This window comes from Scylla paramamosain, chromosome 6 (assembly GCF_035594125.1).
Source record: "Scylla paramamosain isolate STU-SP2022 chromosome 6, ASM3559412v1, whole genome shotgun sequence".
NCBI lineage: Eukaryota > Metazoa > Arthropoda > Malacostraca > Decapoda > Portunidae > Scylla > Scylla paramamosain.
In genome coordinates this window covers 22,186,997-22,199,406 of record NC_087156.1, presented here as the reverse complement: position 1 = coordinate 22,199,406, position 12,410 = coordinate 22,186,997, and the positions used below count along the sequence as shown (strand labels likewise).

The 12,410-nt window shown below is 40.7% G+C and overlaps 1 protein-coding gene and 1 long non-coding RNA gene across 2 annotated transcripts in view; one reads left to right on the top strand and one right to left on the bottom strand.

Annotated features, from left to right (window-relative positions):
- Positions 1 to 12,410, bottom strand: part of LOC135101411 (uncharacterized) — a 65,628-nt gene that overhangs the window by 24,782 nt on the left and 28,436 nt on the right. The gene's annotated exons all lie outside the window — the stretch shown is intronic.
- On the top strand, positions 3,023 to 9,881 carry LOC135101406 (uncharacterized). Its single transcript, XR_010269259.1, has 7 exons — positions 3,023 to 3,223; positions 3,425 to 3,462; positions 3,591 to 3,741; positions 4,031 to 8,324; positions 8,549 to 8,586; positions 8,715 to 8,865; positions 9,066 to 9,881. It is a non-coding gene; the product is annotated as an uncharacterized LOC135101406 (long non-coding RNA).

Sequence of the window (12,410 nt, the reverse complement as noted above, 5' to 3'; positions counted from 1 at the left end):
ATAATCTGAACTGAAAACTTCACATCTCATCTCTAGCTAAAACAGCCTCTATGAAGTTAGGCGTTCTGAGACGTCTCCGCCAGTTTTTCTCACCCCCAGAGCTGCTAACTCTGTACAACGGCCTTATCCGTCCATGTATGGAGTATGCTTCACATGTCTGGGGGGTTCCACTCATACTGCTTTTCTAGACAGGGTGGAATCAGAAGCTTTTCGTCTCATCAACTCCTCTCCTCTAACTGACTGTCTTCATCCTCTCTCTCACCGCCGTAGTGTTGCATCTCTAGCTGTCTTCTACCGCTATTTTAATGTAACTGCTCTTTTGATCTCGCTAACTGCATGCCTCCCCTCCTCCCGCGGCCTCGCTGCACAAGACTTTCTTCTTTCTCTCACCCCTATTCTGTCCACCTCTCTAACGCAAGAGTTAACCAGTATTCTCAATCATTCATCCCTTTCTCTGGTAAACTCTAGAACTCCCTGCCTGCTTCTGTATTTTCACCTTCCTATGACTTGAATTCCTTCAAGAGGGAGGTTTCAAGACACTTATTCATCAATTTTTGACTACTGCTTTGACTCTTTTATGGGACTGACATTTCAGTGGGCATTTTTTTATTGGATTTTTGTTGCCCTTGGCCAGTGTCCTTCCTATATAAAAAAAAAAAAAAAACTGCGTCTTTCAGCCTGGTGTGCGGGAGACCACAGCTGGTATTGATGCGTGTATGGACATTCTAGATGGCGGCGGGAGAAGCACTCTTCAGATGATGGGCAAAACACCATGACAGTTAAGCCTCTTTTCCAAGACGGCTGATTGATACATTACTAGTAATAGCGTTGATGTGTTGTGGACAGACGGAAAATACCAATCAACTAGCATTCCCTTTCAAACAGTTTATGCCTGCGTATCAACTGTACCCATCACAAACAGATGAACAAGGTGTTGCCCACCTTAAGTCTGGCTATGACAGATATTGAACTGTCTTTAATTCAGTAGGAACCGGAGACGCTGACCTCGGCAAAAATTAAGGAAAGGTGCAGCTATGTAGTCTACTCGTCATCCATTCTGTCAACAGTGTGCTTCTTCCAATGCCTGCTTTGTTAGGAAAAGTTTTGCTATATAATGACAAGGATATGACCAGTGAAGGACTTAAGATGTATGCATTCGTCGTTGTAAGATAAATTACTGATTACCTCTGTGTGTGTGTGTGTGTGTGTGTGTGTGTGTGTGTGTGTGTGTGTGTGTGTGTGTGTGTGTGTGTGTGTGTGTGTGTGTGTGTGTGTGTGTGTGTGTGTGTGTGTGTGTGTGTGTGTGTGTGTGTGTGTGTGTGCTCCAGAGCGCCCGCACGTACATATATGGTAGGTTTGTGTGTGTATTTGTACACACACGTGGCAGAGCAAATATGTGGAAAGTAGAAAGTTGAAAATTTTTGTAATCGATAAGGGAGACAACTGCATATGGATGTGAGCGTAATGAGAAAGAAGTGCTAGGATGACGAAACTAAGGATTAACTGGAAAGGTGGCGCTCGAACATTACGAGGAAGATACATCCGCTACCTACAGCCTGTACATGCTGCGCAGACTCAGGTCACCGGGGACGCTGACAGACGAGTTAAGGTGGTGTACCTCACCTTCATCCTTACCAAACTCATATATGCCTTCCCAGCGTGGTCCTTCTCCCTCACACACACTCAACAGCTACAGCTGGAGAGTGTGCAGAAAAGGGCGTGCAGGGTCATCCTTGGCACTGCCTACACCATCTATAATGAAGCCATGACCACCCTGAGTCTGTCCAGACTATCCACCAGCACCGAGAGGCTCTGGAGAGGTTTGCAAGGGGACTGCTGCATCATAAACGTCTCAGACACATGCTGCCGCCTGACTCCCCTCGCCCGGTCCGTGCCACCAGACACCACAACAAGATAATGCCCCTACACACCGCCTACGGACCGGTACAGACTCAGCGCGATTCCCACCATGGTGCGAGCCATCAATAAATAGTATTTCGCTTCTAGATTAGACTTAGCTTTAGGATTAATGTCAAGTATTTCCCCACTCCCTCTGTACATTTTCAATTTGTAAACTGGCTGAATAATTAAACCGTTTATTATTATTATTTATTATTATTACGTCTTACTGTCGAAGAGAAGAAGGAAGAAAGATGATGTGATTGGTATAACGCAGGAAACAATAAGAAGAAACAAAACGTGAAAAAAAAGGAAAAATATTAGACAAAAATGAAGAGGGAAGAAATGAAGAAGGAAGTCAGAAAACAGAATAAATAAATGAAAGAGGAAGAATATAAACATAAAAGTTGGTACCAAAAAAACAAAAGCCTCTCTGTACTCCGATAGATGAGAGACAAACGCAAAGGCAACGCACTGTTACGTGTGGCAATGAAGGAGCAATGTGGAAGTTCCACGTAATGTGTGTTGAGCAGCATAACGAGGCAGTTTTGTTATCAAGAGAGGATTATATCCGTCTCTCTCTCTCTCTCTCTCTCTCTCTCTCTCTCTCTCTCTCTCTCTCTCTCTCTCTCTCTCTCTCTCTCTCTCTCTCTCTCTCTTTATCTATATTTATCTATCTATCTATCTATCTATCTATCTATCTATCTATCTATCTATCTATATATATATATATATATATATATATATATATATATATATATATATATATATATATATATATATATATATATATATATATATATATATATATATATATATATATACTCTTTGAGACTGTCCTTCCTAGAACACTGAATTATTTGAGCGACTCTAGCACATAAGCAAGCATCTAAAAAGTCATAGGTGAGGACAGGTTTGTTGAGCAGTGAAATAGTTCATTATAAGCAGCATCCCTCGCCACAACCTGATGATTTAGCATACTATAACGACGCAAACACTGCTTAAAAGTATACACATTCTTCAGGTACATTCCTTTTGCATAGTTATGAGGTGCTCTGACGCATATTCCCTGCCTAATATTCCCCGCTTCTTGCTAGTCTGCACGTACACTCAAGCACAACCACCCTTATAAACGGCACCGGTTGCAAAGCGCAGGCCAGGACAATCCCAGGCACCATCGTTGCTACACCAGCGCTTGTCTCACTAACACAGCTAGACCATCACCACTGCCACTCCAGAGCCTGTCGCATTAACCCAGCCAGACCATCACCACTGCCACACCAGCGCCTGTCGCACCAAGCCAGTCAAACCAACACTCTTGAAGGTATGTATCTACCCCTGCAAGTGTTAAGTAAAAAATAGTCAAACATTAAAAAAAAAAAAAAAAGTAAAAGAGAAACTCGTAAAAAGTTTACAAGCAGCCATGTCTCACCATTTCTCTCAAACAGAAAATCCTGAAAAATAATACTCGTAACTGTCGGTGCTTAACAACAAAATCCAAATATATATCTTTGTCTTTCCGCAGCACAGAAGCACCACAACTCAACGATGAACTTCAAAACCGTAAGTGTAGCACTTATTTTTACTAATTATGCTCAAATGAATTAAGTGTAGGTGTCATAAGTGTTATAGAAAACAACAACATCAATAACATGTGTCCACTTTTCACTAATTGCTGTTATGATATGCAGGTGCTGATCGTGGTGCTGGTGGTGATGGGGACAGTGATGGGAAGAGCGTTTCCCCGTCTAAGACAATTTCCCGGCCAGAGACTGAGAGGGGCCACACACTACCCCTTCTATTCCTTTGGCCGTCACGGTTACGAGAGCAATTTTTTCGGCAGTAAGTACTCGGGTGTGTGACGTCAAACTCACCACAACACGTCCTGCATAAAAAGTTGTATTAAATATTTCATTAATTTATGATTTATTGAGCAGAGAAACAAATCTTTCACTTCTATATTATCTAAAACATAATGAGTCTGTTGAGACAGACAATGTCATGACAAGGAAAATTTATATGTTCTCTCTCTCTCTCTCTCTCTCTCTCTCTCTCTCTCTCTCTCTCTCTCTCTCTCTCTCTCTCTCTCTCTCTCTCTCTCTCTCTCTCTCTCTCTCTCTCTCTTTTACAGGATATCACAATCATGGGCACTTCTTAATGTTTTAGAAGAAGCACCCCTACCAACCATCTTTCCCAAACAATGGTCGTTTTGCCTGAGTGTTCCTCCTGCTCCTTACTCGCGGAGATTATTCCAGCCATGTGTACTGTGGCCTAAGCATTGGGAGGTGTGGCTGATAATATGTACAGCACTCTTAAGTCAACTTAAGTTATAATGTTGGCCTCGTAGTCCTGCTACAGAGACGAGTGGCTAGGACTCCCAGTCTGTGTTTACACACACACACACACACACACACACACACACACACACACACACACACACACACACACACACACACACACACACACACACACACACACACACACACATATATATGTATATATGTATATATATATATATATATATATATATATATATATATATATATATATATATATATATATATATATATATATATATATATATATATATATTTACTTATTTATATTTTTCCCCCGAGTCATTGGTTCCCATTGTTTACTGACTAGAACTACTGTACATACGCCTCTTTCTTCCTGACTGTTGCGACATACCGAAGTGTATAGATTGTCTTCATGGAAAGATGCAATGCGTCTGTGTTATCGTGTTTATACGGATAGGGAAGCCCTATCATGTACACTCACATATGCCAAGTATTTACAGTTTCATTAAATGAGACGCTTCACTATTTTAAGTTAAAATATGTCCGGTGTGATCAGAAAAGGACTTGTGATGTCCTTTATAAAATATTGTCCCTTTATCTATTTATTAGTGCAATGAAAGTTTTGTAATATATCTAACTTATCTTATGGTTTTGTACTACATTAAATATTATGAACATGCCCTTGAGCTGCATGACTGTCCTGTGGCGGCGACGCTCCTGTGGTCGTGTTCCTCCAGGCTTACCACACAAACGTATGTATATTAAAATACACGTAGAGCCAAAAGTTACACATGCGCCAGCGTAGTAATGCACTGACGTATTAATGATCTGCACTTGACTAAAAATTGCAAGGTTTTGAGTTGGAAACCCCAGCCAGGGTTCAGAGAAAGATTATTATCTTGCTCTGGTTCATGTCCCCAGCCAGGCACAGACAGCCCAGGTGCATCTCCCTCCACGACACACAAAGCCCCTCCGCACTTGGCAATAGTTCAAGATAACTCACTCCTTCAGTGAGAGGGGGTTACGTCGTCAGGCCCTTCACTAGTAAGTGTCTGTATTTTCGATGCATTTAAATGCGTCAGTGCTGACAAGACTTATTCATGAAGGAAAAAAAAATGACAAAATCGACAAAACTGACCGTCTTCTTCATTCCGTTGATAGGATCCTGAGATCCGTGGCAGCTTGTCACTCACAAGTATCGCTTGTCTTCCAGGACTTCACAGATAGGACCATAATTAAGCACGTGCTCCACAGGTCCTGCAAGGCTTCGTCACGCTCAGTGCAGCGTATCTTCCTTCATGTGGACATAAGAATACATGAACATAAGGACATGTAGAAATAAGGAGACTGCAAGAGGCCAGATAATAAACACAATGCAGATACTAAGCACTTAAACTTAACATCTGCCATCTTTCTTCTTATATTCACCCAACTTCTTACAACTACATAATGCCTGGGCATCTACTGCGTTCTTACTCATCCCCAACCTGCATATTAACAAATTTTACACATCTGAATTTGTTTAGTTTCGTACGAGTTCTGACTTGTTCCCCTCCCAAAAAACCTGATTTAAATCTCTTTTGTTCAGCCTTTTAGCCCATTCAAACCCTTCAATCCTATCACCACGCAGTCTGTTCCTTTCCAGAGACAGCAGCTTAATTCAGGTATCTTAACGTATTCCGTAAGACATGTACTCTCTACACCAGCTTCTTTCAGCCTGGTGTGCGGGAGACCACAGCTGGCATTGATGCGTGTATGGACATTCTAGATGGCGGCGGGAGAAGCACTCTTCAGATGATGGGCAAAACACCATGACAGTTAAGCCTCTTTTCCAAGACGGCTGATTGATACATTACTAGTAATAGCGTTGATGTGTTGTGGACAGACGGAAAATACCAATCAACTAGCATTCCCTTTCAAACAGTTTATGCCTGCATATCAACTGTACACATCACAAACAGGTGAACAAGGTGTTGCCCACCTTAAGTCTGGCTATGACAGATATTGAACTGTCCTTAATTCAGTAGGAACCGGAGACGCTGACCTCGGCAAAAATTAAGGAAAGGTGCAGCTATGTAGTCTACTCGTCATCCATTCTGTCAACAGTGTGCTTCTTCCAATGCCTGCTTTGTTAGGAAAAGTTTTGCTATATAATGACAAGGATATGACCAGTGAAGGACTTAAGATGTATGCATTCGTCGTTGAAAGATAAATTGCTGATTACCTCTCTCTCTCTCTCTCTCTCTCTCTCTCTCTCTCTCTCTCTCTCTCTCTCTCTCTCTCTCTCTCTCTCTCTCTCTCTCTCTCTCTCTCTCTCTCTCCCTCTCTATCTCTCTCTGTGTGTGTGTGTGTGTGTGTGTGTGTGCTCCCGAGCACGTACACGTACGTACATGGTACATTTGTGTGCGTGTTTGTGCACACACGTGGCTAAGCAAATCAGGTCGCGAGGTGAGAGACAAGTACTTATCGTAGGTGAAAGGATAGTGAAGTCTCTACGTAAGTGGGAAATTCTTGTAATCGGATGATGAGCATAATGGGAAAGAAGTGCTAGGATGACGAAACTAAGGATTAACTGGTAGAGTGGCGCCCGAACATTACGAGGAACCTGACGGGATTGTAGTAATACAAGAGACACCAAGAAGATATGAAACACGAAAAAAAAGAAGGAAGAATACTAGACAAGAATGAAGAGGGAAGAAATGAAGAAGGAAGTCAGAATGCAGAGTAAATAAATGAAAGAGGAAGAATATAAGCATAAAAGTTCGTACCAAGAAAACAAAAGCCTCTCAGTACTCCAATAGATGAGAGACACGCGAAGGCAACGCACTGTTACGTGTGGCAATGAAGGAGCAATGTGGAAGTTCCACGTAATGTGTGTTGAGCAGCGTAACGAAGATTATTAAGAGAGGATTTCTCTCTCTCTCTCTCTCTCTCTCTCTCTCTCTCTCTCTCTCTCTCTCTCTCTCTCTCTCTCTCTCTCTCTCTCTCTCTCTACTTGATTTATATATCTGTTTATCTATCAGTCAATCTATCTATCTATCTATCTATCTATCTATCTATCTATCTACCTACCTATCTATCTATCTATCTATCTATCTATCTATCTATCTATCTATCTATCTATCTATCTTTCTATATATATATATATATATATATATATATATATATATATATATATATATATATATATATATATATATATATATATATATATATATATATATATATATATATCCATCTTTCTTTTAGTTGGAATATTCATTTGATTTCCCCCTTCGTCATTTTACATAGGTTAGGCAAGAGAATGAGATCTTGTATCCATATCTGAGAGTACCACACACACACACACACACACACACACACACACACACAGAGGGAAAATTATAGAAGTGTTTACTCTGGAATCGCTTCACTCCGGATTCGAATCACTGACCTAATGGAGAACTTTATCACGTCTGAGGAAAGCTGCGCCTCAGACAGTGGTTTGGACAGCGTCAACGATCATTGCTTCTTAATTCACCCACTCCTTTGTTATCATTGCGATACCTGTAAAAAATGGTTCCATCGTCACAGAAAGAAAAAAAAAGTGCAGTAGAGGAATCATTTATGTCCTTTCTAGGCCACTGAACTCTTTGAGACTGTCCTTCCTAGGCCACTGAATTATTTGAGAGACTCTAGCACATAAGCAAGCATCTAAAAAGTCATAGGTGAGGACAGGTTTGTTGAGCAGTGAAATGGTTCATTACAAGCAGCATCCCTCGCCACAACCTGATGATTTAACATACTATAACGACGCAAACACTGCTTAAAAGTATACACATTCTTCAGGTACATTACTGTTGCATAGTTATGAGGTGCTCTGACGCACATTCCCTGCCTAATATTCCGCGCCTTTAGCTGGCCTGCACGTACACTCAAGCACCACCACCCTTATAAACGGCACCAGTGGCAGAGCGCAGGCCAGCACAATCCCAGGCACCATCGTTGCTACACCAGCGCTTGTCTCACTAACCCAGCTAGACCATCACCACTGCCACACGAGCGCCTGTCGCACCAACTTAGGCTGATCACCACTGCCACACCAGCGCCTGTCGCACCAAGCCAGTCAAACCAACACTCTTGAAGGTATGTATCTACCCCTGCCTTCACTTCGTCATTCAAGTGCAAGTGTTAAGTAAAAAATAGTCAAACATTAAAAAAAAAAAAAAAAAGTAAAAGAGAAACTCGTAAAAAGTTTACAAGCAGCCATGTCTCACCATTTCTCTCAAACAGAAAATCCTGAAAAATAATACTCGTAACTGTCGGTGCTTAACAACAAAATCCAAATATATATCTTTCTCTTTCCGCAGCACAGAAGCACCACAACTCAACGATGAACTTCAAAATCGTAAGTGTAGCACTTATTTTTACTAATTATGCTCAAATGAATTAAGTGTAGGTGTCATAAGTGTTATAGAAAAAAGCAACATCAATAACATGTGTCCACTTTTCACTAATTGCTGTTATGATATGCAGGTGCTGATCGTGGTGCTGGTGGTGATGGGGGCAATGATGGGAAGAGCGTTTCCCCGTCAAAGACAATTTCCGGGCCAGAGACTGAGAGGGGCCACCAACTACGGCACCCACTCCTTTGGCCGCAACGGTTTCGACAGCAAACCTGTCTCCAGTAAGTACTCGGGTGTGTGACGTCAACCTCACCACAACACGTACTGCACGAAAAGTTGTATTAGATATTTAATTAAGTTATGATTTATTGAGCAGACAAACAAACCTTTCACTTCGATGCTATCAAAGACATAATGAATCTGCTGAGACAGAGAATGTCATGACAAGGAAAATTTATATTTTTTTCTCTCTCTCTTACAGGATTTCACGATAATGAGCACTCCTTACAAATTTAAAAGAAGCATCCCTTCCACACATCTTTCCCAAACAATGGTCGTTTTGCCTGAATGTTCCTCCTGCTCCTTACTCGCGGGGATTGGTCCAGCCATGTGTACTGTGGCCTAGGCATTGGGAGGTGTGGCTGATAATATGCACAGCACTCTTAAGTCAACCATATATGTTATGAATGGTGCACTTGGCCTCGCAGTCCAGCTACACACAGGAGTGTCTAGGACTCTTACACTGTTTATATATATATATATATATATATATATATATATATATATATATATATATATATATATATATATATATATATATATATATATATATATATATATATATATATATATATTTATTTATTTATTTATTTATTTATTTATTTATTTATTTATTTATTTATTTTTTATTTATTTTTTTTTTTTTTTTCCCCGAGTCATTGGTTCCCATTGTTTACTGACTAGAACTACTGTACATACGCCTCTTTCTTCCTGACTGTTGCGACATACCGAGGTGTATTGATTGTCTTCATGGAAAGATGCAATGCGTCTGTGTTATCGTGTTTATACGGATAGGGAAGCCCTGTCATGTACACTCACACATGCCAAGTATTTATAGTTTCATTAAATGAGACGCTTCACTATTTTAAGTTAAAATATGTCCGGTGTGATCAGAAAAGGACTTGTGATGTCCTTTATAAAATATTGTCCCTTTATCTATTTATTAGTGCAATGAAAGTCTTGTAATATATCTAACTTATCTTATAGTTTTGTACTACATTAAATATTATGAACATGCCCTTGAGCTGCATGACTGTCCTGTGGCGGCGACGCTCCTGTGGTCGTGTTCCTCCAGGCTTACCACACAAACGTATGTATATTAAAATACACGTAGAGCCAAAAGTTACACATGCGCCAGCGTAGTAATGCACTGACGTATTAATGATCTGCACTTGACTAAAAATTGCAAGGTTTTGAGTTGGAAACCCCAGCCAGGGTTCAGAGAAAGATTATTATCTTGCTCTGGTTCATGTCCCCAACCAGGCACAGACAGCCCAGGTGCATCTCCCTCCACGACACACAAAGCCCCTCCGCACTTGGCAATAGTTCAAGATAACTCACTCCTTCAGTGAGAGGGGGTTACGTCGTCAGGCCCTTCACTAGTAAGTGTCTGTATTTTCGATGCATTTAAATGCGTCAGTGCTGACAAGACTTATTCATGAAGGAAAAAAAATGACAAAATCGACAAAACTGACCGTCTTCTTCATTCCGTTGATAGGATCCTGAGATCCGTGGCAGCTTGTCACTCACAAGTATCGCTTGTCTTCCAGGACTTCACAGATAGGACCATAATTAAGCACGTGCTCCACAGGTCCTGCAAGGCTTCGTCACGCTCAGTGCAGCGTATCTTCCTTCATGTGGACATAAGAATACATGAACATAAGGACATGTAGAAATAAGGAGACTGCAAGAGGCCAGATAATAAACACAATGCAGATACTAAGCACTTAAAACTTAACATCTGCCATCTTTCTTCTTATATTCACCCAACTTCTTACAACTACATAATGCCTGGGCATCTACTGCGTTCTTACTCATCCCCAACCTGCATATTAACAAATTTTACACATCTGAATTTGTTTAGTTTCGTACGAGTTCTGACTTGTTCCCCTCCCAAAAAACCTGATTTAAATCTCTTTTGTTCAGCCTTTTAGCCCATTCAAACCCTTCAATCCTATCACCACGCAGTCTGTTCCTTTCCAGAGACAGCAGCTTAATTCAGGTATCTTAACGTATTCCGTAAGACATGTACTCTCTACACCAGCTTCTTTCAGCCTGGTGTGCGGGAGACCACAGCTGGCATTGATGCGTGTATGGACATTCTAGATGGCGGCGGGAGAAGCACTCTTCAGATGATGGGCAAAACACCATGACAGTTAAGCCTCTTTTCCAAGACGGCTGATTGATACATTACTAGTAATAGCGTTGATGTGTTGTGGACAGACGGAAAATACCAATCAACTAGCATTCCCTTTCAAACAGTTTATGCCTGCATATCAACTGTACACATCACAAACAGGTGAACAAGGTGTTGCCCACCTTAAGTCTGGCTATGACAGATATTGAACTGTCCTTAATTCAGTAGGAACCGGAGACGCTGACCTCGGCAAAAATTAAGGAAAGGTGCAGCTATGTAGTCTACTCGTCATCCATTCTGTCAACAGTGTGCTTCTTCCAATGCCTGCTTTGTTAGGAAAAGTTTTGCTATATAATGACAAGGATATGACCAGTGAAGGACTTAAGATGTATGCATTCGTCGTTGAAAGATAAATTGCTGATTACCTCTCTCTCTCTCTCTCTCTCTCTCTCTCTCTCTCTCTCTCTCTCTCTCTCTCTCTCTCTCTCTCTCTCTCTCTCTCTCTCTCTCTCTCTCTCCCTCTCTATCTCTCTCTGTGTGTGTGTGTGTGTGTGTGTGTGCTCCCGAGCACGTACACGTACGTACATGGTACATTTGTGTGCGTGTTTGTGCACACACGTGGCTAAGCAAATCAGGTCGCGAGGTGAGAGACAAGTACTTATCGTAGGTGAAAGGATAGTGAAGTCTCTACGTAAGTGGGAAATTCTTGTAATCGGATGATGAGCATAATGGGAAAGAAGTGCTAGGATGACGAAACTAAGGATTAACTGGTAGAGTGGCGCCCGAACATTACGAGGAACCTGACGGGATTGTAGTAATACAAGAGACACCAAGAAGATATGAAACACGAAAAAAAAAAAAGAAGGAAGAATACTAGACAAGAATGAAGAGGGAAGAAATGAAGAAGGAAGTCAGAATGCAGAGTAAATAAATGAAAGAGGAAGAATATAAGCATAAAAGTTCGTACCAAGAAAACAAAAGCCTCTCAGTACTCCAATAGATGAGAGACACGCGAAGGCAACGCACTGTTACGTGTGGCAATGGAAAGTGATTACATTACATGGAGCTCTCTCTCTCTCCCTCTCTCTCTCTCTCTCTCTCTCTCTCTCTCTCTCTCTCTCTCTCTCTCTCTCTCTCTCTCTCTCTTTCTCTCTCTCTTTTTATATATCTATTTATCTATCTATCAATATATATATATATATATATATATATATATATATATATATATATATATATATATATATATATATATATATATATATATATATATATATATATATATATACATATATATTTTTTTTTTTTGTAAACATATTTATTTGCTTTCGGCCTTCGTCATTTTACATAGGTTAGGCGAGAGAATGAGATCTTGTATCCATATTTAAGAGTAACACACACACATACACACAC